Source organism: Chelon labrosus, assembly GCF_963514085.1.
Source record: "Chelon labrosus genome assembly, chromosome: 15".
Taxonomy (NCBI): domain Eukaryota; kingdom Metazoa; phylum Chordata; class Actinopteri; order Mugiliformes; family Mugilidae; genus Chelon; species Chelon labrosus.
In genome coordinates, this window is record NC_140348.1 from 4,345,254 (window position 1) to 4,369,719 (window position 24,466).

Genomic DNA, 24,466 nt, shown 5'->3' on the forward strand with positions numbered 1-24,466 from the left:
CTCACCTCCCATGCAAAGAGTAACCACTCAGAATAGCTTTGACCCTCCTGTAAAATAAGAGAACAGAGCACTACAAAAGTAACCGCTATTCCTAATTTATCTACTGTTTTGGTCAGAGTAGCGAACAGAACAGAACATCCAGAACTAAACAGTAAATAAATAATAAAAGTGCATTTTTCCAGGTTGTTCATAAATGTTTTGTAAAAAGATAACTCAGTAGATGTAAACATTTTTATGATGTATTTGTTCTTCTTTGCACTAAAACAAAGGGAAACATTTCGAGTTGTCATTATTTATAGGTTATTATGCTATAATATTTCTGGTCTGGCCCTTTTAGATCACATTGAGCTGTATGTGGCCCCTGCTCTAAAACAAGGGTCACAAAGTAAAGAACAACATAAAGTGTACCAAAAGTTTTGGCCTTAGAACAGCGTCCTTCCAAAAGACATTCTCTTATTTACTATTTGGGAGACAGTCTCTCTGGTCAACATGTTGCTACAAAATCTCCCAGAGTGTCAGGTGTGTTGAGATTTGTAGACTTTGAAAGGCAAGCTTAGTTAGTTTGAAAGCATCTGAAGTTTCTCTGTTTCCCTTTCTCTATTACCTTTCCTCATTTTCTATTTGTTATTCATCTGTAGATGAAATACTTATTCTCTTATAACTTGTGTAATCACGACAGTTTGAAGCTGGATGAAACAAGCAATGCCACCTTCTTCTTGACTGAGCTTACACCTAACCTTGTAGGTTATTGCAATGTGCATTCATGATTGGATTTAAATACTCTTACGCAATGTTAGTGTTTTGTTATAATTATTTATTTGTGTCATCATTATGCATCATTTTAATCATCGTCCCCATGAGGCAGGATGCTCTGCATGGTGCTGTGATCCTCCTGTTGTGTTCACGATCACCTCCAAGGTTTTCTGGTTGTTGTGCATCTGGTCTGTCTCAGCACCCCCCTTCACCAGCTGCTGGATCAGCCCCGTGATGGGCCATCTTGGTGCTGGTGAGACCCTTCACTATGGTCCCCATGTGTGAACTCGATCATGTCTTTAGGAATACCATCTTTAACAAGCTATTAAATCAAGCTCATTTAAAGAAAATAAATACTTTTTGCTTTCTTGTACAATAAAAGCAGATTTTAAAATATAATTCACTATTCACTGATCTCAGTGTAGTAATCACTTTCCAAACATACTAGACTCTATAGCTGGAGGAAATGTATGATTTCTAAGTTGTATTACGAACTAAAGGTCTTTGGTTTCTAGTCACAAGTGGAATGCTAATTCTAAAACTAACAGTGAGGTGGAAGATTTATTGGACCAGGCGAACTGCAGCCTCTCCAATCGTAGTAGCAGAATTATAGAAGTACGCAATTTCAACTCAATGCATTTCAATCAGAAGAGACTTTAAAGAGGGAAAAAGACTATTAGTATTATTTTAAGTATTGTTACGTGCGGCTGTTCTTCCCATCTCCTCCCAGTCACCCCTCCCCTGGCCTATGAAGTATTAAAACTTTGTGGGCTTTATTATTTTAGTTTGGATTGTAGGTGACTGGTAGTCCTGTTTTTCGGTTTTTGTTCATTTTGTTCAGGTTTAGTTTCTTTAAGTAATTTAACTTGGTGAAATGAGGTCGGGGTCCTACGGCCCTATGTGGGCTGGCCCTGTTTCCAAATTCCTCTTTTGTTCTTTTTGGCCTGCACCTACAGTCATTTTTAGTTCTTTGAGTTTGGTTTGATTGTTGTTTTTCTCCCCTGCTCTTGCTTTGAGTTTAAATAAAACACACCTTTTCTGGAACCTCCAATTGTAGTCTGGCATCCCCTCTATATGTTATGTGTCTACTGAGCTGTTTTAGAAAAGAGACCGTAACATATTTGGGGGCTTGTCCAAAAATACATTTTTGGATGTTTTTTTTGGATGCTTGAGTCGTGTTGTTGAGATCACGATTCTTTTTTGTGTGGCTTTGTTAAAAATGCAGTGACTTTTGCTTGCGCTGTTGGCTTATGTTGTCTTCCTTTGCCTCGGCGGTGTTGCTGTTTTATGCATTGTGCATTTTGTGTACACAGCCTGTCGGTAGTTTTGGATCATTGCTATTGATGTTTACCTGTGTGGTACCTGACAAGGTGATTTGTGTTGCCAAGACTTTGTATTTTGCACTTCGCGTGCATGGTTTGGGACGCCACTGGGTTTTGCGGTTCTTCTGTGTTTTTACGGAGGTCTTTTGTGTGTGTGTGTATGGGCATGCCATTTGTGTTCTACGGCGTTCTCCTTGTTTGGATTCGCTTATGTAGCTTGGATTTGGCGTGATTGTGATCACATTAACATCTGTGAAAGATAAAACAAAAAATGGACTTCATCTGGGATTTCGAAGCCAATCCTAGCCTCGATAAATTCCATTCTTTTACAAAACAAGAATTAAATCAAGTGCCGATCACTTCAAAATATCGGTAGCAAAACATGCAAAGAAACAGATGATCAAATCTCAGTTACTAATGGCTTTGAACAAAAAAGGAATTTTGCCTTGTGACACCTCTGCTGGTTCAAGTGTGATACAGAGCTCAGAAGACCTGCTCCGTTTGAAAGAATTAGAGGTGGAAATGCACCGTTTAGAATTGAGAGAAAAACAATTGAATAATGAAAAGGAACGAAAAGAAAAACAAATGCTTTTTGAATTGGAATGTCGTAAAATGGAGGTTGAAAGAGTTTAAAACTAAACATGCCTCTTCTGCATTTGCTTTGCGCATCCTAAAGGGATTTCCTACTTCCTAAAGGTTAATAATTAAAAAAAAACTGTTAATAATTGGTTACACAGACGAGGCAATAACGTTAAATGGCTAAATTTAATTTGTTTGTAAAAGTGCTTGCCTGTAACACGGCAGCAAAAGTGCAGTAACCCGGCTGCTCAACTAAATAACCAGCATCTTTTTCGAAAACAGCCAACACAGCAGTAAAGATGCAGTAACACGGCCGTTTACTGTATCAAAATAACCAGCCTACTATACCAGAAAAGTCAGTCAGATCGATCGCCTTTAACTTAAAAGCAGCTCTCGTACTGCATTTGGGCTCACTTGGTTTGTTTTGTTCTAGTTACCTGGCGCGAACTGTCTGTCTCGCTCTTGCGCTTCCATGATAGTGCGCCCCTGGTGACCGTTAGCTGTAAAAATCCATATATCCGTTGTATAAGCCGCAGGGTCCAAAGCAAGGGACAAAAGTAGCGGCTTATAGTCCGGAAATTACGGTATGTGTGTGTGAGAGAGAGGGACGCGTGAGTGACAGAGAGACGAAGAGAGAGCAGGGAAAGGAAATGCAGCTGAACGAATACGCTGCGTGTTTTAAATAGCGTAAAAAAAGAATAACGAAACGCAATATGTGACGGTCGGTGTTGAATCTTTTTTTTTTTTTTTGGTCTGTGTTGAATCTGTGGCGGTCGGAATTGTCGTCTATGTGTGGGAAACACTGGGCTTATAGGTAGTGTTGTTTTTGGCGGCCTGTTTTAATTTTAGTTTTAGTCTAGTCTTTGTGTCAAGCTGTCATTTTAGTTTTTATTAGTTTCAGTCATGTTCATACTCTTTTTAGTCTAGTCAAGTTTCAGTCAACTAAAAGTCTGAGCATTTTAGTCTTATTTTAGTCAGAATTATCCATGACTATTTGCGTCTAGTTTTAGTCGACGAAAACTGATGACATTTAGTCTACATTTAGTCAAGTGAAGTCAAGTGCAAAGGCTAGTCACATACGTTTGGCTCAGTCGTTTTCAGCTCCAGGCTAACGTTAAAATGAGACACATTCACCACAGCCTCATGAGTTGGCATGAGCTTTCTAAAATAGAAAGTAACGTTACGTTAATGTCTTGACTTACCTCAATTTCTTTATGTAATGCCTTGAGATGTCTCTTCAAGTTTGTTGTGTTCTTCCCTGCGATTTTGTGGCCGCACTTCTCCCTATCTTTCACCACAAGACATTCGGTTTTATTTTCCACTTCGATGTATTTAAAGTTTTTCCAAATGTCTTCCCTTCTTCTTCTACCAAAGACCCCCGGCTGGCCGGCCATCGTTCCCTTTCTCTGTCACGCTACTCAGTACTCACAGTTCTCTCGCTACTCAGTACTCACGCAGAGTTGCAGACTCACTGGAGCAGCTGCATCTTCTAAATAATGCCGCGAGTGGAGCTTGAGGAAGTGACGTCGCCTGCGAGAGAAACGGGCTCTGGACACAGGAAACAGAAAAACTACAAAATAATAATAATAACGCGACTAAACAAGACAAAATAACGTTGTAACATTTCGTCTCTCGTCTCGTTTTGGTCAACGAAAATGGAGAGACATTTTAGCATAGTTTTTATTTTGTAAACCACATTTAGTCTCGTTTTTATTCGTCAACAATATTGCATTATACATTTAATTATAGTCGTCGCATGACCAGCATTTACGTTACGTCTCGTCTCGTTTTAGTCACGTGATAAAGGTTCATTGACGACAATATTTAGTCATAGTTTCCATTGACGAAAGCAACACTACTTATAGGCAAAAATTTTGTAGACTTTTTGTGAATTCGGTCGAGACAAAGAAGCTCTTTTTGATCGTTGGTGCCAATCCACAAATGTGCATACTTTTGAGGATTTGAGGGACTTAATTCTCTTTGAAGAATTTCAAAATTGTCTGTCTGAAAAAATTTGCACTTATATTAATGAACAAAAAGTTAAAACTATGGCTGATGCAGCTGTTCTTGCAGAAGAATATGTTCTGACGCACCGGGAAAGTGAGCGTAGCGCTCCTGCACCAAAGCCTTTAACGTTTCAACCGAAGGCACGGCTTCAGGGTGAGAATAAAAACAAGGAACACACAAACTTTAAACCGAAAGTTAGTTTTTACTGTAAAAAGCCTGGTCACACAATAAAACAATGTTTTGTTCTGAATAAGAAAACCAAGATACCCAAAACAGTGAACTTAGTAAAAACAAGTCTTACCTAATGTACAGTCTCCTACTCTCACTCCTGAAGCTGAAGACATTCTTGAAATATATGCTCCATTCTTGATGAAAGGTTTTGTTTCCCTCTTTGAACAGGGTCCAAAAGTTCCTGTTACCATTCTGCGAGACAGTGCAGCATCTCAGTCAGTTTTGCTAGAGGGGGTGCTGCCTTTGTCGGATAAATCCTCAGTAGATGATGAAATTCATAGGAGTCCCGCTCCATACTGTATGTCTTGAGTTGGACTTTGCGAAAGGACGTGTGGTTGCTGGTGTGAGGTCAGAACTTCCCGTTGATGGGGTTTCCTTTATCCTGGGTAATGATTTGGCGGGAGGTAAAATCCTTTTAAATCCCGAAGTTATTACAGTTCCCATAGTTGAACTTCCGGACGAGTTGGAACAAAAGTTTCCTCAGGTATTTTCAATGTGCGCTGTCACTCGCGCAGTGGCAGCCAGTGAGGGACAGAAGGCACCTGAAGATGTGGTGGATTTAGCTGATAGCTTCACTGCCGATGGTAATAGTTCCGCCACGCTAGCTGTTTCTGTTCCTCCTCTGCCTGGTGCTGCGCGAGTTGCTAGCTCTCACACTGAAGATTGGGACTTTAAAAGTTGCATGTCACGAGAGGACCTTATTGTCAAACAGAAAAGTGACTTGTCTCTTTCAACACTTTTCGATGCGGTTGTGCCAGAGAACGACGTGGACAACGTTTCTAGGGGTTACGTTATGAAGGACGGCGTGCTAGCCAAATGAGACTATTTCACAGTACCCGCTGTATCCAATCCCAGTAGTGGGCGAACCGTTTGAACGTGTTATCGTGGACTGTGTTGGTCCCTTACCTCGCACAAAAGCTGGTAACAAGTTCCTCCTGACTATCATGTGTGCGGCAACTCGTTTTCCTGAAGCTACGTAAAATCACTACAGCTATGGTTGTGAAAGCCTTGGTGGAATTTTTTTTCATCTTCGGTTTACCAAAGGTAACACAAACCGATCAAGGCACAAATTTTATGTCACAGATTTTTGCACAGGTGATGAAGCAACTTAACGTTTCCCACTGTTACTCCAGCCCATACCATCCCGAGAGTCAGGGGGCGTTAGAACATTTTCATGCCACGTTGAAATCGATGCTCCGTGCATACTGCTTTGAAACTGATAATGACTGGGACGAGGGTGTCCATCTCCTTCTCTTTGCAGCCCGTGAGGTGGTTCAGGAATCCCTGGGTTTCAGTCCAGCCGAGTTGGTGTTTGTGCACACCGTGCGAGGTCCACTGTCTGTGCTGCAAGATAAGTGGCTGAATGACGGTAAAGAGCAAAACCTTTGTGATTACGTGAGTAATTTCCGGTTTAAACTTCACTGTGCTTGTCATCTGGCGAAACAGAATCTGTCTGCTACACAAACAAAAATAAAAAAGTGTTTTGACAAAGATGCAAAGAGTCAAAGCTTCACGGCAGGTGATAAGGTTTTAGTTTTGCTGCCCATTCTCGGATCAGCTTTGCAAGCGCGGTTCACTGGTCCATATGTAGTAAAGGAAAAAGTCAGCGATAGAGATTACATTGTGGCCACGCCAGAATGTGGGCGGTGGAGTAGATTGTGTCATGTGAACATGTTGAAGCCTTATGTTGACAGGAACACAGATTCCCTGTCTCATGTAGATGCCGAAAGTAAGACCGTTTTGGCGCTGTCCAGTGCTGAAACTACTGCAGGGGTTCAGGTAACAGTCCAGTGCTGACATGCCAGAGGCGTTAGCTGACGCGCTCGATGATGTCGTCTCTCCGTCTCTTGCTGTCGTGCAAGGCCGCCTTAAAAATTCGGAAATGTTATCCAATCTTGATAAATGCCTTACCATTTTACCTTTACATTTAAATGGGTCAGTTTAATTAGGTAAAATTTAGCATTGTTTTCTTATGGAGTAAGAGAGCTTCCAATTAGATGTGTCCATGATTCTAACCATTCGTACTCGTAATGATAAACATTTGTATGTAAATAAAAAAGTTGTACCCAAAATTCTGCTGTCATACACATGAGTCTGAGAAATTGTTTGGGTTAGGGTTGTTTTTATGTGAGTATGAATCTAAAAGCTGTGAGTGCAAAGTCTTGTGAACACAACTATAATTTCTACGACTACGAAGTCTTCATTGTGAACACGAATTCAAGTTTGTGGGTACGAGTAGAAAAAGTGTTGAAATGACGTCACAGCAGGTCACAGGCAGGTCACAGGGGAAAGTAATCGAACCCCGATTGATGCGCCGAAGCCGAGGATGGCTGACAACAGCAGTGCACCCATGGACCCCGCCGGTAACTCAGGGGAAGCATCATCACAGGTAAAGTCAATAACACATCCAACATTTATTTATTTTTATTTAGTTATTTATTTCATGAAATTGTACTGTTTTAAATCATATACAGTTTATGGATGTAAAGACATACTACATACATACTACATACTGTTTCTCTTGAGACATGACTTGACACAAGGCAGTAAATTAATGGCAGTGTACCTCTGAATGTGTCACGTTTTCAGATATGGATAGTGAACGTTTTCCAAGGCCCGCCAGCATGAGTGGCAGTTCCTCTTCTCCTTTTGGTGTTTTTTCATATTGTTTTTCAAGAAGAAAAAAGTTCACCAAAAAGCTCTTCCCAGATTCTTTCATCCTGTATGGTGCAAAACGCCTTTTGCCTCTTGCCTCCTTTTGAAAAAATCCTGGAAAAGACCTAAAAAGATGGCATAGTATTATTCTCGTCTTTTATATTCCATCAACAACAAAAAGCAAACTAACTTAGAAGACTAAGTGATTATGTTAGCTTACAGTATGTAGATTTGTTTAATTTGTTTTATGCAATAGTTTATATGGTGATGGTCTGAAGCTCCAGAAAATAAATTATAAAATTAAAAAATCTCCAGCTGTTTCACTGCCTTCTGATTGAATCAGAATCAGGGACCCATTTTGGCCAAATGTGCCTAAACTGGGAGTGCAATAAATGACCCATGGCATGTACCCTACCACGCCGTTTCTTGTTTCACTGACAGTCCATTGTTCTGAGATCTTGTAAGCTGTTGCACTGCCTGCTGAGGCTGCCTCGCTGTTGGAACTGACTGCACTCCCTGTCCAACAGCAGCTTCTCCTGAAGTTCCCTGACTGACTGGCCTGACATTCGCTGGTACACTGTTACTTAACATCAACACCAGATTTTGTGCTGTGTTGATGATGTCCCTTAATTGGCCCTGAGTGAGAAAAAAGACAAAATTAAATAGTAAATGTTACAAACATTGGTACTTTCCACGATTTTACAGAATGCCTTCAAAATAAACTAACTTCTTCTTAAAGTCTGTGCTTGGGTCAGCATCCACAACAAACAAAAGCCAGTCTGGACCATGGATGTATTATAATAGATCCCTGGTCTGACTCTGGACCCATGCAAACCACACTTGTGCGCCTAATCTCAAGCAAATGACTGCAGGCAAATAATAATAACTCTTATAGGGCCCGCTGCTGGGGGCCCACTGCTGGGGGCGCAGCTCTGATCAAAGAGGCTACAGAGGAACTATGCAGGATATTTTCCTTATGGTTCTTTTTTTATTATTATTATTTTTTTACCTTGATTAAACAGCTTCAGAGTAATAGTGCTGGTTAAATAAACGACTAATTACGTGGAGAATGGAGCCTCAGACCTGCAGCACTGCGACACAAACGTGCACCGTAACGCCTAATCTCTTGTTTATGACAGATAAGACTACACAAATATACACGTGGTAATGTTTATGCTTCATTGTAAACAACTGTACGTGACAGAGAACAGAGTCAGCAAAGAGGAATTGAAACCGGACTTATACAATGGACAGATTTGTACGCCAATTGACGCAATTTATAAATCGTTAGAAGCCGTGTTTTGGTCAACATTATATCTCAAATTAGTTTTGTTTTTGTTTTCATCAGTGCTAATTAGCTAACTTAAGCCAACTTCTAATGCTAGTAGCTAATGCAAGCACTATTCGAGCATCACCGGCATGTCGTTAGCTTGTAAGCTAAAGCAGTATGTCTTTACATCCATAAACTGTATATGATTTAAAACAGTACAATTTAATGAAATAAATAACTAAATAAAAATAAATAAATGTTGGATGTGTTATTGACTTTACCTGTGATGATGCTTCCCCTGAGTTACCGGCGGGGTCCATGGGTGCACTGCTGTTGTCAGCCATCCTCGGCTTCGGCGCATCACTCGGGGTTCGATTACTTTCCCCTGTGACCTGCCTGTGACCTGCTGTGACGTCATTTCAACACTTTTTCTACCTGTACCCACAAACTTGAATTCGTGTTCACAGTGAAGACTTCGTAGTCGTAGAAATTATAGTTGTGTTCACAAGACTTTGCACTCACAGCTTTTAGATTCATACACTCAAAAAAATATTTCATTGGATGAACGTAATTTTATCTTGCCACCTATATTCCATCTAATTAAACCATGTTAAATCAATCTATCTTGACTGTGTTATTTCAACACGACATATCTTTGTAAGTGTAACATAATGTTAACATTTCCATTCAGTTCATTTAGCTTTTATTGAATCAACATGTACCAAGTTAGTCCAATTAAATTAATTTAAGCTCATTTCACATTTACTAAACACTTTTGTACAACAAAATTAATTCTTGTTATTTGAACTAGTATATGTTTTGTCTATTATACCAATATTAATCTTGTTGAATGAACTAATGTAGCTTTTGACTGTAATACCCACTTCAATCTTGTTTTAGCTAGTGTTTTCACTACCAATATAGGCATTCACGTTAATGAAATTACGAAAACATACATAAAGGACAGCGTGCAAAACCATCTTTTTATTTTGCTGTAACATTCTTAAACAATTGCCAACAACCCTGTTGAATATTTCATTAACAGCAGTGCAAAGCAATATCATCATCATGTAGAAGCTGCCATATTATGGAAATGTGTGGGAAATAAAATAGTTCAGATAGTCCTTCAAAATGTGGACACTTCTGTCATATAAGGTTTAACATCAACAAATACAGAATATTTTGACAACAAAAAATAATAGCCCTAAAGCAATCTTTCGGCATTTGTGCACAACTTATTTTTCATTTTAAGTTTTAGAATTCTACGTGCAACAATTCAACTTGAATATGAAACCAACAATATGTATTTTTTCACCACACTGTTATAACATTGGATATATGCATTTCAAAAAAAATCAAAAGTAATGAAACATTACTGTAATGTTGCTAGCACTTTATGCTAACTTTCCAATCTTTGTAAATTAGTGTTCCAGTTTAAAGGGGAAATACTGTTTTTTACAACCTGGACCTTATTTCTGGCATAAAATACGATCGTTTACTCACCCATATCCCGAAGGACCACAAGTTACACAAACCTTATATGGGTGAGTAAATGATCCTATTTTATGCCAGAAATAAGGTCCAGGTTGTAAAAAACAGTATTTCCCCTTTAAGTAGCCTTTATCCAATAATGATGACTTTATGTGGAGAAACCATTCAATGTGTGTTCATGTTCGAGTATGACTGCTCCACTCAGAAAGATTTTTTGAAAACCAGTGTGTATAAGACATATGAGCCAACAATTCAGTCTCAAGTCCATTGAGCAAACCAAACAGTCCTTCTGAACAACTTCTAATTTTGAACTTTCAAAGTCAAACACAAAAAAAATTTGCATTGCAGATATATAAAAATACCTGGCTTCCCCGAGTCTGTTTTCAGCTGATTCATCCCACGAGTTTGTTCTTTAGGAACTGTGCTTTGGATGACAACCTCTGCCCATCCAGATTCATGAGAATCTTTTGCAGGACTTCAAAAGTGCTTTTGAGCTCCAGTGGGTAGCTTAGGTTCAAACAGTATATCAGTCCAAATAACAGAGCACAAGCAATCACGATGCTCCCCAAACCTGTGAGAACGTCCACACGTTCAATCAGGACACCAATGTCCTCTGGGTCATCTCCAGGCTGTGCACCCTCCTGCTGTATGACATACACTCCCATCACAGTTCGCTCCATGGCTTCAGTGTTGGCCTCAGTGTTCTGTGAAGTAAAATATGACAATAAATACATTGTTGTTTGAGTCTAGCTATGGGTGGCATATATAATGTATATTTTTTGAATAGAAGCATATATTAATCAAATGGGAATAATACAGATGCACCCATTACAAATAATAAAAGGTGAAATGAATTAAATGAAATGCAGTGAATTACATATCATGCAAGTAAATGTATGAAATATGTGCTGTAAGTCTACATCTTTGTCACACCTAGTGAATACTCACCACGTATTCCTTCAAGTTCCTCATGGTCTTCGTTCAGGTAGATGCACAAGGACTTGAGGATGCATGCTCGTCTTGTTTGTATTGTGTCATGTTGGGGGAAAAAAAGATCATTATTATTAAGATCATTATGAGAATATTTAGCTTTGTGTAGTAGACAATACTTAGGTCTTAGGAGACCTTAGGAGACCAAAACGCAAGTACTCACCTATACAAATATAAAATCCTTAAGTGTGTGTGGATGATGCTTCCTCTTTTTGTGAGTATAAAATGTATTGTAAATATTGGTTTTGAAAGGGCAACCAAGAAACACACAACTGTCTCGTTACTTCGCAGATGTGTTCCAATATGAACAAAAAAATCTCTCTCCGAGAAGACGTCACTGCATTCACACAACTTACATCTAAAAGTTACTGAACTGGAAGCTGTCTGTGCAAACTGAGATGAATGAGCTTTATAGACATGCGTGTTCAATCCACTCCATGTCTTGAATGTGCATGGACAATTTACATATATGCACAGATAATGTTGGCCTATTCCATAATGATGATGTAGTTTATAATGCTGAAGTAATTTGTACCTACTGTGCTCTCTGGTAACACAATGTTTGTACTGCCACATACACGTCAGTGAAAGAAAAATAAATATGCATTAGCGAACAATAATATACCAAACACAGGCCAGTATTGGGTCAGGTGGATTAAACTTGTGTATAATGTGAACTAGATAACAGATAAACAATAATAGCACAAAAATATGAACTCACCATGTATCGTTTTTCAAACCATGCAAATAACCAAGAAACAGTCCTCATTCAAAGTCAGCAGCAACAAAATAAAACTCACCAAAACGACTCAGATATTTCTCGCAAACAGCTATTTATCACTCAAACTACTGACCTAAATAAATTTATCCAAAGATATGTGAATTACATACCTCACTTTCAAGTTTGCCTGAGGATTCACTCCGCGCTCTTGTTAACGTCTTGACGGACTTTTCCGGATCCGGTGGGCGTGGCGCATGCGCAATAGCTGACGATATCAGAGTCATTGGTTTGATGAACCTCATTCTCGTTGGATTGCCATGAATGAATTTAACTCATCAAAATTTTCTTTGAGTCATGTTCAACGAACAAGAATGAACCATTTAATGAACATAATCATGATTTGTTCATGTAATGTAAACATATTATTAGCTTGCTAATTGAACACATGCCCTAGTTGATTTTTTTGAGTGTACTCGCATAAAAACAACCCTAACCCGAACAATTTCTCAGACTCATGTGTATGACAGCAGAATTTTGGGTACAACTTTTTTATTTACATACAAATGTTTATCATTTCGAGTACAAATGGTTAGAATCATGGACACATCTTTTTGGAAGCTCTCTTACTCCATATTTTCTGATGTGCCGACTCAAACTCATGTGCTTGAACATGATATTGATGTGGGGACTTCGCCTCCTATCAGACAACATGCATACAGAGTAAATCCTAACAAACATGCTCGCTTACAGCAACAAGTCGATTACATGTTGAAAAATGGAATTGCGGAACCAAGCTGTAGTGCATGGAGCTCACCATGTCTCCTTTCTGTGAAGTCTGATGGTTCTGATCGTTTTTGTACGGATTTCCGTAAAGTCAATGGCGTCACTAAGCCGGATTGTTTTCCTCTGCCTCGTGTTGATGATTGTGTTGATCAAGTCGGCAGTGCGACCTATGTCTTGAAGCTAGATCTCTTAAAGAGATACTGGCAAGTACCGCTGTCACACCTGATGCTTTTCTGCAAAACACGGTTATGCCATTCAGTGTGCACAATGCTCCTGCTACCTTCCAGCGCCTGGTTAATCCGGTCTTAGCAGGCTTATCTGGTTGTGAGGCGTACCTTGATGATATTGTGGTACATTCAGGGTCGTGGGACGATCACGTTGCTCAACTTAAGGAAGTTTTCACATGACTGAGAGATGCAAATCTCACACTAAAGTGTGAGTTTGGCCAAGCCACGGTGACCTATATGGGTAAAGTCATGGGTCGTGGGCAAGTCAAACCTGTGCTTTGTAAAATCGAAGCCAAGACTATATAAGGAGGCGAGAGGAGCGGTGTGGTCTCTCTCTCTCTCTCTCTCTCACCATCATTGTCTGGCGCACGTCGCAAAAACGCTGGCGGCCAGGTTATGTTTCATGTTTCTTTGTTCTTTAGCAGGTGGATTATTTCTTTACCTGTGAAGTATTAAAACTTTGTAGGCTTTATTATTTTAGTTTGGATTGTAGGTGACTGGTAGTCCTGTTTTCGGTTTTTGTTCATTTTGTTTAGGTTTAGTTTCTTTAAGTAATTTAACTTAGTGGAATGAGGTCGGGGTCCTACGGCCCTATGTGGGCTGGCCCTGTTTCCAAATTCCTCTTTTGTTCTTTTTGGCCTGCACCTGCAGTCCTTTTTAGTTCTTTGAGTTTGGTTTGTTTGTTGTTTTTCTCCCCTGCTCTTGCTTTGAGCTTAAATAAAACACACCTTTTCTGAAACCTCTAATTATAGTCTGGCATTGCCTCTATATGTTATGTGTCTACTGAGCTGTTTGAGAAAAGAGACCGTAACAAGTATGTTTTATTTTAAAAGATAGAAACAGAATGATCTTTGGCTCTTAGACCCAGGCAGGATGAAGATCACCATGAGATCACCAGAGTAAAAGGAAGCAGATGGAGAGTGTGGTGAGAACTTAAGGGTTGTGATAAACTAGGGCTGGGCGATATGGCTGAAAAATGTATCACGATATAAGTGTTTCATATCAGTCGATATCGATAATTATTGATTCGTTTTTTTAACCTAATCTACCCAGAATTCTCAACTGTGCTGAACTGCATCCGTTATTTCTTTATATCGCTTTGATGTTTTGTTGTATGGCACTGCTGCCGTGTACCTCTAGATCAGAGGTTGCGCTAGACTTTTTCGTTGTCTGTCATTTTGACTGACAGGGTCATAAAAATCCCGTCATAACCCATTTTTACCCGTCACTTTAATTTTTTAAAAATGATAACAATGACATATTCAATAGCATTTAATTTTCATTCATTTTTAAGTAATATTCAGTAACGGTGGAAAAAAAGATTCGGTTTATATAACCGGCCATCAAAGACGACTCAAGAATCATGAATCTAGAATCTACTTAACCGGCTCAGTTGAGTCCTACTACGTTTGATTGATATAAACGGCACCATCCAAACATCTTACATCACACTCGGCAGAGAAACAAAACGTACTACCCGACTTGACCACTGGCAAACTAAGGCACTCAGACACTTACTCAGTTACGCACAATACACAGAGAAACAAAACTTAACCGACTCATAACCGCTGCTTGTGGATCCCTGCTTAACCAATAGTCAGCAGCCACTCACTCGGCCGGCAGATAAACGAAACTTAATCGACTCTTACACTATTAATCAAGAGAGACAAGAGACAATTAATAAGCTCACTCGCCACCAAGTTAGCAGACAACATCGGTCTGACTCTTGTCTGACTTAACCAAAATGTTGTCAAACTGGTGACCTGACCTTTCCTTTTTTATCTACAATTTCCTATCGCACTGTCGCACTCATATTCTCCTTTCACTCCGCGCCGTTCCTTTTTTGGTGGTGTTGTTGTTGATGCCACCAACCTGGCTTAGCTGGGCCGTGATAGGTGCCTACATCCCCCAGAATGACTTGCAGTTCTGGCTCAGGGTTTTCTTCAGGGAGTTCAAGTGAAATTATCGAACATTCTATCAAACGTATTTTCTATTGATATCTATCACGTGTCTATCGCAATAGATATCGTTATCGTTTTATCGCCCAGCCCTATGATAAACTGTCAGTTGCTGAGAAGGAGCAGGGTTTTGTCGTCGCTGTTGGCAGCAGAAATGGAAGGAGGCCTGCTGTACTCAACTGTTATATGCTGAAGGAGGCTGAGGACATGATGTTGGGTGAATCGTTTAAAAACATCCATTGTGATTGTGGCTGCTCAGGAATCTGTCTATGGGATAATCTGTGGTAACAACTCACTAAGCAATTCACTTGCAACCACCTGGCAACCACTTGAAACCCTGAAGCTAAATCAAACAGTGGAAGGGGTGACTTGTTTTGTCAGCATACAGCACACCCATAAAAGTTTAAGCAACATTTATCAAAGTCGAAGCCAATTCAACCCGAGGTTTAGCAGGGGGATCTTACCCGTCATTGGTTGACAGTCTTCCATGCTTGATCCTTGTAAGGAGTGGATTTCTTTAGTTTTAATAAGTGGGATAAGAGCAGTCCAGCTTTAAGGAGGATCTCATTGACTGAGTTTACATGGTCTTTGGTATCCCGGTTTTGATTGGGTTTTTGAAGTATCCCGTTTTTGTGTTTGTGCATGTAAACACCATATCCCGAATTCAGAAACCGGGTTATGCCCATTTCCCGGTTTCAAGAAACCCGGTTTTGCTACCTGGAGTACTCCGATAGAAGCCGGGATACTGGAGCATGTATACACCTTATCCCGGTCTCTGACGGCTGCCCACTGTCTGCGCAGGCACGAGTGACGCACCAGATATACGATCAACATGGCGGCAACAAGAACTTCTCACTTTTGGAGCGACAAAGAGACTGAATGTTGCCTTAAATTAATGAAAGAACTTAACATAACTACGTGTTTAGATGGCAGAAAACACAGAAATGCCGACATATTCAAGTCTGTTGCGGAAAAGCTACGTGACGCTGGTTTTCCACCTCGCACTTTTGAACAAGTTAGGTCGCGTTGGAAAACATTGAAAAAGCACTACTACTTAGCTAAACGTCAGAACCAGAAAAGTGGCTCTGATCCAGCAACCTTCAAATTTTTTAAAACACTGGACGAGATGTTAGGTCACCGTCCTCTGGCAACAGCAGCCAGCAGTGGTGTCGACATCGGATTCTCGAATACAGCAGAGCCTCCACAAGGAGATGCCTCATACCCAGGTGAGGTATTTAGCTAATGTTAGCACTTAACAAGTCCGAAGGCTCTTTGAAAGCGCTCCGCTGTTTGGAAGGCTTCCTCTTGGCCGGGGACTTTAATGAACTGGCCTATGACTCTGTCCACCATCCCGCGACATGTAGACAAACTTTTTCACTGTGCTCTCGTGAAACACCATATCCCGGATATGCTCAAAGCCGGGATAAGCCTCAAAACCAGGATACTAAAGACCATGTAAACTCAGTCACTGTGCCTGACCTGACTGGTGCAAAGTGAATTCATATGGGACTGATGATTCTTCTCAATGGTCGTGTGGGACTTTCAAGATGTCTAGACCTTGCTGACACATATTTGGTCAAGTATGTACCCATTGCCCATTTATGTGTACACATCACATGTACTATTTCATGACTTTCTGTGTCTTGGCAAAGGACACCTCACCTTAGATAACCCTAGGTAGGTTATTGTTTGAATTAGATAAAGTAAGGTTGGTTAACTTTTCTTAGATGAGGTCAAGTTAGGTTTGGTGGGGAAAGATCATGGCGGGTTCTGGTTTCTAGATGGTTAATGAAATGTATTTATTAATAGATTAAATTATTTAGTTACAGTTTCCCTATTTGGGTTTTTATTTTCTCAATTCAGCTGGATTTGGTTATAGTAGGTAAGCCTTGGTTTGGTTAATTTAGCCTTGGCTAGACTAACCTTAGATATGGTTAGGTTAGTTACGTTGAGGTTAGAAGTGTGCTCTTTACTATCAAGTGGTTTATCTTGGTGTTTCCAGGTGGTTGCAGTGGTTTGTCTAATATTTCACTTTTCTTTATCTAAATTTGGACAAGTTAGGAATCCATTGTTGTCTAAAATATCTCGACATATAACCGAACTGCAAGCTCAGTATGACAGACTCATCACGCATACATTTACAGCCCAGCAACGTGCAAACAAATGTTCACAGAAGGTATCGTGGATTTTGGAGCAACGTAAAAAAACTTGGTGATGGGACAGTGTTGTGAAGGAGTGCTTAAACACTGTTGCTGAGACATTATTTGAGGGAAAACAAAAAGATGAGATGTGTGAAAAAATCAAACAAATCCCGATGTCAGCTGCAACAGCAACAAGAAAATCAGAAATATTAGCAGATGATGTACTGGCACAGCTTGATGCAGCTATTCAGAGTGCACCATGCCTATCTTTGGCCATTGATAAGTCTATAGATGTCACTGATAATGCCCAGCTTTTGGTGTATGTGAGATTTTAAGAAAAAAGAAGAGAAACATGTTTAGTCAATGTTCTGTTTGCGCTTATTTTTTCCTAAAAGAGCCACTTCTTATTTATTGTTTTCTGAAAATCTTGACTTTTTTACTTGAAGTGTAGGCCTTCAATTCTTTAGGCTGGGACCTCTTTAATTTAAGAGAAAAAAGGGTTATTCGACTCTGTTTGCACTTTTTTGTTTATTTTATTCTGAGGTTTCTGTTTTTTCTTTTATTTATGGTAAAAGAGCCAGCTGTGCACTCTGTTAAACATTTTCTACATTGAAAATTGACAATAAATATTGTTGAAACCATGGCCGTTTCTTGCTGTAGGCGAACTAGGCGATTGCTTAGGGCCCCCAAGCCATCTGAGGAGAATTAAAATGCAATGTCTGTTGCTATCTTGTGTGTTTATTACATCCCTTACAATATGCTTAAAAATGCCTCTTATGTGGCATTATTACGTCATATTCGTTGGACCGCACTGTCACACAGTGAGTGACGTAAGTATGATGACAGCTACCCATCATTCCCGTTAGCAAGAATATTAAAACAAACACAGTAATGGCATCATAAAGAAGCTATCTCAGTGGTGTGGAAAAATGGAAGAAAAAGAAAACAGAGGAAGAAAAACGGTGAAAGGAGAAAGTAAGGCATTTGTTGGTGATGTGAACTGGATAGGTGGAGGTGAAACGCCGTTTTTTGACCGAGTTTATTTGTCTTTTCTTTAGTGTTGTTTTCATTTTTGCACTTGTTGGTTTGTTGCATTTTCTTATTTAAAGTAAACATTTTTATAAGCACTCAAAATCGGTTTATTTATTGACAAACAGAGGATGGTTGTTTTCCTTGTATTATAGTTTTCTATCAGTTAAACTTGCCTGGGTAGCTCAGCTTAAGATGTTTCATTATAACTGTAGCCTGTTTTGCTCACGAAGCGTAATAGATTGTGGCATCTTAGTGGACAATCTAAGGGTTAGGAATCTTTTCATCGTAGTTTGACAAACTAGGGGCCCCCAAACAGCATCTTACTTAGGGCCCCCACGAAGCTATAATCTGCTCTGGTTGTCACCAAATGAAAATGTGGACGGGGGAAGGCTATAAGACACAAGCTGGACTTCGGTTCGGACATTTTACTTGGAGGAAATTTTAATAACTGGACCTCAGTGACTTTTAATTGAATACCCCTGCGCTACAGCACCCCAAATGATGTCGGTGTTTATTTGCACACTGCAAAACTGAGATCGGATCCCAAGTGCTGGCTTGGGGAACATGTGAAGACTCAGGCATAGGTACTTAAAGCTTGTCAGTTGCAGCTGGATTGCCCAGGACGGATATTAATGGCAAGTCTGAATGGGGCCTTAGAACACCTCCAAATGTGGTCAGAGGTCGGATTTCACTCTCTTGTGTCCTCCTGGGTGTGTTCACACCCGTACTTGCGATCAGATTGCCCAGGACAACAATGTATACAGTTCAAACAGAAAAAGGTAATGGTTTAAAAAGGAGTAAAAGATGATCTGAGACACCACCTAATGGACAGTCCAGCAGTCTTCAAATGTCTCACTATACAGTCTTCAGATGTCACCCAGACAGATTACACCTATTCATGACTCAACACTGATGAAACATTTTACACGATGGCCAGGGGGTGAATGACCCGGTTGCTGCTTTCAACAATCTGGGAAATTAACTAAACAACCCCCTGTATAAGGTTAAAATACCTGGGACTCCCACCAGTTTGTTTAGACTTTGTCCCCCTTTGTTTTACTGCTCTCTTTTTTAGTTTGTGCGCACACGAGTGTGCGACCTAAATACACCAGATACCCTCTTGTATAGTGATGTAGTGGGAGTGTTTAAGCTACCATCTGTGCCATTTTCTTGTTGTTTTGAGTGCCACCTTTTATCACGTTGTCCCTCTCCAGTCTTTCCATGTCCTCCAGCTCCTGCGCCTTCTTCTATGTGCGTTGTAATCTCAGCAGACACCTCATTGTTTCTGCCTCTTCCTGTCAAAGTGTCACCTGAAATGAGAAATGTGAAAAAAAAAGTTAAGTTTGGATACACAGGTGACTGTTGTTGTGACACTGACAGTGATACAGACAGAACGCAGTGGTTGAAGGAAAGAAAAGAAAAGAATTTACATGTACAAATATTTCATGGAATATTTCATTCCTCATTGTCTCAGCTAGTGGAAGGTGACAAATAAACTTATTAAAGACACAGAACAAACCAATATTTTACTAATTTTAGTTAAGAGTTTTACCAAGTATTCAAATATTGTCTTTATCAGCAATTAAAAGTGACTGTGTGTCTATGACTCCCTGTATGAAGGAATTTCTTACTTTTATGCGAGCTGATCTCGGTGCTCCTGCTGATGACGGTTCTGTTCCTACGGAACCTGACCAGAGAAGTGCGGATTCTGCTGAGAAGGCCAACATTGTCCTCTTGGTCTTGTCTTCTTCTCGCCTGCTCTCTTTCTCTTGACGTTTTGTGTCCTCCTCCTCCCTCTTGTTCCTTCTCCTCCCTCTCGCATTTTTCTCTTTCCTTGTTCTCCCTCATTTGTTTCTCTGTTTCCTCCTTCTTGCATTTTTCTCTTTGCTTCTCCTTCTTCTCCATTTTTTTCAGTATCTTCTCCTTCCTCAGCTCTATTTCTCTCACATGCTTCTCTCGTCTGTGTAGCTCCTTCTCCACTCTTTTCTCTCTTCCTCTCCCTTTTGCAGTTTTTCTCTCTCCTTCTTGTCCCAGTTCTCTTGTCTCCTCTGCTCCTTCTCCCGTCCCACTTTTCCAGCTTGTCTTTGTCCTCCAGTTCTTTTTGTCTTTGCCTTTCTAGGTTTGTGAAGACATTTGTCTGCTGGCTTTTTGACTCATCTGTTTCCAGCTCTTGGATTTCAGACTCTTGATGTTCCTTCTCCTACTCCTGACTTCTGCTCTCTTCAGTCCTGAGTCTTCCTGTTCCTCAGAGCTGGTGTCTTCTCTAGAGGAAAGGCTGTCACTGCTCCATCCAAGCTCCTCTGAGCTCGCCAAAGGGGTGACAGATACAAAGGAAGAAAGGCTGTCACTGCTCTTCCGAGATTGGGCTGAGAGATCCAAAAGAAGTAGAGCTCTCTCTGCTCCATCCAGGCTCCTCTGAGCTTGTGAATAGGCTGGGATCTCCACGAGAAGAAGGGCTCTCATCCTTCCCTCCGTGCTCCTCCCATCTCGTGGTCTCTCACCCAACATATAACGTATGTTGTAATATATATATATATGTCAATTAGAATAGGAAATAATCCTGAACATCCACTGTGACCAAATGTACCACTTAGTGACAATATCAAATCTAAACTAAATGTGACAGGAAGACGTATTGTTTAATAAACTAATACACAGAAGAATAACTCCAGGGGCCATATTTAATTAAAACATCATTAAATACTATAAAATAAACTAGGATCACAAGTTCATAGACTGCAAACCTTCCAGTCAACATGATTTGGTTGTAGTTTAAAAAAAAAAAAAAGCAAATTACTAAAAACTAATTTTTACAAAGAAAATGATGTTGCACGGGACAGAAAGTGAATTAGCATCCTCCGTTTACTTTCAAAGAGTCACATATTAGCTTAATGTTATTTGGAATGTAACTGGTGAGAAAGGTATTTCACATAAGATAAGATTATACACAAAAATGTATTTTTTAATAAACTAATGCACATAAGAATAGCACCAAGTGCTATATTTAATTGAGACATGATTAAATAACTATTATTATTGAAGGCATCTATAACATAAAGGAGGATCACAAGTGAAGACTACAAGTCTTTCAGTCAACATCATTTGGTTGTAGTGTAAAAAAAAACTATAAACGCAGTCTGTTTTGAGGAAATGTAGCATAGCGGACATGACAAGCAACATTTACAAATTACAATAAGGTTGTACCGGCAAAAAAGTGAATTAGCATCCTCCGTTTACATTCAAAGATTCACATATTAGCCCAGTTTTATTTAGATTACAACTCGTGAGAAAAAGTAAGTCACATGTAAGCAAGCTCTCATGCAAGTAAATGTATGGTTTAGCCGGTTGAAAACAGACAAAAAAATAAAGTAAGAAACTGTTTTCTCCCAGCCTCAGAGTGGTCTCACCTCTCCAAAGGTCGATGCAGAATCGTGTTTCTCTGACAACAGAACACAACAGAACATTCTAGGGATGATGTCACGGCCCCATTTAGTTTTGTGCATTGTCCAGGGGTGAGTTGATAAATTAGTTACTTTTCATCCTCATGTACCTGCCAGCATTTCACCTAAATGCATCAAACATGAAGTAAGACAACATACGGCAACAAACACACAAAACCAGAAGAAAACTGTCCATCATGATATTATTATAGCCACATGATTTCAGTTAACATGTTGATCAAAAATACAGTTTTTGGTTGAACTGAGTCAGTTTTTTTCAGTGGGATAGGAAGAAAGGTTTTTATTTACAAATCCATTCTTGGCCAGATTCCTACATATTTATGTTCTCTTACAGTATCCGTTTTAAGGACATTATGACCACCTTCCTACTATTGTGTAGGTCTCCCTTGTGCCTTCAAAACAGTTGTGACTCATCAGAGAATGGACATGGTCCTTCTGAGGGTGTCCTGTGGTGTCTGGCAACAGAATGTTGTTAGTGGGGGCCTTTGGGTCCTATGGGTTGAGGGCAGGGGCCTCTGTGGATCATCCCACAAATATTTGATCAGTTTGGGATCTAGTGAATTTGGAGGCCAGGTCAACACCTTGTGCTGTTCTTCATGTTTTTTTTTTTGTTGTTGTTGTTCCTAAAGTGTTTTTGTGTATGTGTCTGTGTCAGGCTGCATCTTGCTGGGGATGGCTGCTGCCATCAAGGAGTGTCATTGCTATGGGGTGGGGGTGTCTGGTCTGGTCTAGGTGGGTGCTACATGTCTAAGTAACATCCACATGAATGCCAGGTCCAAAAGTTTCCCAGCAGAACACTGAATTTTTACAAGATGGTTAATGTTATTCACTTCACCTGTCAGTGGTTGTAATGTTATGGCTGGTCAGTGTATGTTTGCTTTCCTTCTTGTTATTAAACATTTAATGTACAAATACAAGACCATTTACCAATCGGCAAGAAGTCAAAACTTTGCAGGACTGAGACTGATGGTGTGCAACACATCGAAGTTGCTCCAGTGCTTTCTGTCCATAAAATGTAAAACACACCGAAAAATAGCACACAGTAGAGTCTTTAACTTGAAAACTTTGTCAAGGAGTCACCACATCCTATGAAAACCTGCTGATTTCAAATACTCCTCTTAGTGACCTTATGTTATGCTGTAAAACAGAGGTGTCAAACATACGGCGCATCTAATCTGGCCCGCGGTCATCGGGTGAGAGGTGGGGTACACCCTGGACAGGTCGACCGTGTATCTCAGGGCTCACACAGAGAGACAGACAACCAATCAGTGTATGTGTCGCCCCACAAAATGACATACATTTTCAAAGATAAAATGACAATGCATGCATTTCTTTTTCACAATTAAAACAGCCTATAACGGGCAACTGACACAAAAAAAAGTGAAATAACAAAAACCTACAATTTAACAAAGTAGCCTTTTTGTCCCAAGGTAAGCATATCAAGGATATTTGCAGCAAATGCCAAAGAAAAAAAAGGAAGCACTCTTCCTTATATCCAAAGCAGTGTTGTGCATTTTACCTGGAAATATTTGACCTGTTGAATAGAATTTCAAGCCTAACCAGCGAACACATTGTATTTTTCACAGAACCCCAGAGAAAGCTTCATCTCACAGATGATGCCAGTTAGCTAAGCAAGCTGGAACATGATGACAGACATGTATTACGGTGTACAAGACCCCACACACACACACACACACACACACACACACACACACACACACTGAAACCTTCATTACTTATAGAGCTTCTTGACATGTCAGCTCCAAAGACCAGAGGCCAATCTCATCCAAGAAGAAATCTGTCATGGCGGATAGCAAGCAGTCAAAGGTCGCAAGTCTACAGGCATCTGGTGACACGTGAAACTATGACTGACTGTAAAAGGACAAGTCCTTGTTATGGCCTGTTTCTAGCATTTCTCTAGTCTGTCAGCCCTTCGATTTATATCTCTATTCAGTGACAGCTGCAGTGAGTGGACTCTGAGACATTTCCATTTTCAGCGCGTTCATTAAATAGGATTAAAAACTAAACATGAAAGCAGCAGGTTTGCAGTGACATTGTACCTTCGTCATCAAGCCACTGGAACAGACTCACCCCATGTCTCAGTGATGTGTTTGATACTTAAAACTGTACAGTCTGAAAACTGCCACTACCTACACTACATATAACAAACTGCAGGAAAACCTGCAGTTCTTTAAATAAGAAGTCAAAGGGTGCCAATGAACACCTTTTGAATGCATTTGCAATACAGTTTTCCTTGGAGTTAACGGCTCATGTACAACAAACAATATTTAAAGTGGAGTTTTGTTTGTCTGAATGACTCACAGATCCTCTGTTATTACATCTGCCTTCCTGTATACCCACCACTCTGACAATATTGGATAATATATGGCTTCTCTGTGTGCTGACATCGGTTCATTTATTTCTGTGTGTATTTTCACAAGTGCATTTTGTGTACAAATCTGACTTGTGTATTTACAATGTCAGACATGTCATTGCGTCAGTGTATGTCAGTGCAGGAATCGGTGTCTGTGCCCTGTGTGTATTTGGTTTGGATTTTTTTTTTTTCTGCATCTCTGTGTTACTACACATTTGGTGAATTGGAAGAGGGTTGTGGGCTGTCAGTCAGCCGTCAGTCTCAGGTACAACATGAGGTGAATAGTGAGTCTGTGAGCACAGCCAAATCCTGCAGAACAAGGTATGTGCTGGGAAAATATGGAGGAAGGTAGTGAAAACTGGCATTGAACAAGGGGTAATAGTGTAATGCAAAGCCATGCACTGTTAATTGCCTGAAAAACATTTGATCATCAACTGTTTTTTAGGAGAGTATTGATCATGTTGATGGTGC